We start from the raw sequence: 2,529 nt of genomic DNA on the forward strand, positions 1-2,529 counted from the left end.
GAGGCCGAGGTGGGGACGAGCCACTCACGCAGCCCTGAGATTTCTCACGCCTCCCACCAGCTCCGCAGCGTGGCCGGCCCCCGGGCCCACCTGCCTGTCCTCCGGTCCTTCCAGCCTCGGATGGAGTCCTAGAGAGAGGACAGACGCTCTCTGCCCCCCGCTCCCCCCAGTACTCTATGTCCTGGTTGATTTTCATTTGAGCCTTGAAGCAACTCGCCCACCAAGGGGAGGCCGGAGGGACGCTCTCGGGTGGCCCCTCCGGTGGCGGGTCAGGCGGTTCGTTGTTGGGACGGGAGTGGACACGGTGTGAGCGCCACGGTTCCAGCGAATTCTCTTCTCCTGGCTGCTCTGTGAGGGTTGTGTTCCAGGCTCGGTGTCAGGGCAGGCACCTGGGGAGGGGCCCCTCTTTTTAAAAAAAATCTATATACTTTTATTGATTTCAGAGAGGAAGGGAGAGGGAGCGATAGAAACATCAATGATGAGAGAGAATCATGGATTGGCTGCCTCCTGCATGCCCTATACTGGGGATTGAGCCCGCAACCTGGGTCTGTGCCCTGACCAGGAGTCAAACCGTGACCTCCTGGTTCATAGGTCCACGTTCAACCACTGAGCACACTGGCCTGGCAAAGGGGGGGGCCCTCTTGTAGGTCTGAGGATGGGTCCCCTGGCTGCAGAGCGGACAGAGACCCTGGAGTCTTGTCGCCCCCCGAGCGGGTCCTGAGCCCCTTGTTTGCCCCCCTCCTGCGTGTCGGCGTCTGCAGGGCCGAGGTGTCCGGAAGGCCGGGTCCCTGCAGCCTCTCAGCGCAGGGAGACGGGAAATGAGCGGACCTGCAATGTTGTCTGAACGGCGCACGGTCCTTCCTGGTGTGGCCTGTGCCTGCACGGACGGAGTTGGGTGTAGTTAGAATTTGCTGCGGGTTCTCGGGGGAGCTGCGGGGGGTGGGTGGTGAGGACTGGCCTGGGCCAGCCGCGAGGCCTGGGGACCTGACCCCTTGTTTATCGGCTTCGGGCTCAGGGTTCGTCAGAAGCAGGTTGGGGGAGCCTCACCCTGACCCTCACCCTAGGGGGGCTCCTTCTCCCGAGAGCCCCAGACTCCTTACCCGTGAAGGGGTCCAAACACCCCCGCGTGGGAGGCTGTGAGGACTGAGTGAGATAACATGACACGTCCCTGGAACAGCGCGCCGTCTAAATTTAGCTTTTCACTGAGCAGATCAACAGATTCTAATTTCCCATGTTCCTCTCTTGTCAGCGTCTCTGTACGCAGACGCTTCCTCTCCTTTATTAAAAATGCTCGCAGAAGCATCGCTCATTTCCAGAACGTTCCCCCACCACCCCACCCGCTGGCTGCAATGACTCTTTGTTTATCTTATCTTTTTTCCCCTCTAATCCTCACTCGAGGACATGCTTTTATTGATTTTTAGAGAGAGGAAGGGGGAGAGAGAGAGAGAAACATCGATATTGATAGTTTGCCTCCCATACTTGCCCGGACCAGGAATCGAATCCACAGCCTTTTGGTGCGCGGGACGATGCTCCACCCACTGAGCCGCCCGGCCAGGGCTGTCCTGTCTTCTTGCTGCTGCCAGGCCTGTGTCGTTAGACCCGGCGCAAAGTCCTCGCTCCTCTTCCCCTGACTCACAGAGTGTGTTTCCCTGTTGCATCGTGTCTGCGTTATCCTTTTTTTTACCGCCTTGTTCTGGCCCCTGGAGTTGGCTCATTCCCATGCTTAGCTCTGTTGCCGCCATAAAAAATGTAGACGTGTTGTTTGCCTCCTCCCTCGGTTCCTGGGCTGAGTCCCGGGGAGTCCACCACTGCGCCGCGTGTGGGAGGGGGGTTGCGGTGGCCCTGGCAGACCTCCTGCCTTTTCAGGGGGAGAGCAGGCCTCTGCCTGGGGCAGCGCCGCGCGGGGGGGTTTGTGGTGGCCCTGGCAGACCTCCTGCCTTTTCAGGAGGAGAGCAGGCCTCTGCCTGGGGCAGCGCCCGCCTCCGGCCGCGGGGCCTGACCACTCTCTACAGTGCTCTCAGGGCCGGACAGGCTGCGGAGTGGCTTTCCCCCGCACCCCCGGCTCCCGGGGCGGCGAGCAGCCCTGTGTCCATTACTCACCAACTGCCTCTGGTGACCGCTCTCCGCTCACTCCACTCTCTCTGGGGACCGCGGGAGGAGTGTTCAGAAGTGGCAGATCGCCATTGGTCTCTGCTGGGGATGCCACCCGCCCGGCTGCTGCTTCAGGCCCTGTGGGGGGCGGCCAGCCTGGGGGGCGGTGTGGGGGCCAGGAGCGCAGAGCTGCCCTCATGCTGTGAGACGAGCGGGTGGGGCCCGGGAGCAGCCTGAGCCGGAGAGGAAGTGGGCGCTGGCCCACCTGTCCACGACGCAGCCCTGGGACTATGACCTCGCACTGAGCGGATCTGAAATGGCAGCCCCGGGTCCCACAGCCCCGCCGACACTGCGCCACCTCTGAGCCAGGTGCTACGAAACCACCTTCCACTGGTGCATCTGACCTTGGGCAGGGCCTTCAGCCAGGGGCAGCCCTGG

At 62.0% G+C, this 2,529-nt stretch overlaps 1 protein-coding gene across 1 annotated transcript in view; it reads left to right on the forward strand.

Moving 5' to 3' along the window:
* Nucleotides 1-2,529, forward strand: part of SORCS2 (sortilin-related VPS10 domain containing receptor 2) — a gene marked incomplete at its 5' end in the record, with an annotated part of 307,756 nt that overhangs the window by 157,237 nt on the left and 147,990 nt on the right. The window lies entirely within an intron of this gene.

The sequence above is a fragment of the Myotis brandtii genome, unplaced genomic scaffold (genome assembly GCF_000412655.1).
Source record: "Myotis brandtii unplaced genomic scaffold, ASM41265v1 scaffold986, whole genome shotgun sequence".
In the NCBI taxonomy this organism is placed as follows: Eukaryota; Metazoa; Chordata; class Mammalia; order Chiroptera; family Vespertilionidae; genus Myotis; species Myotis brandtii.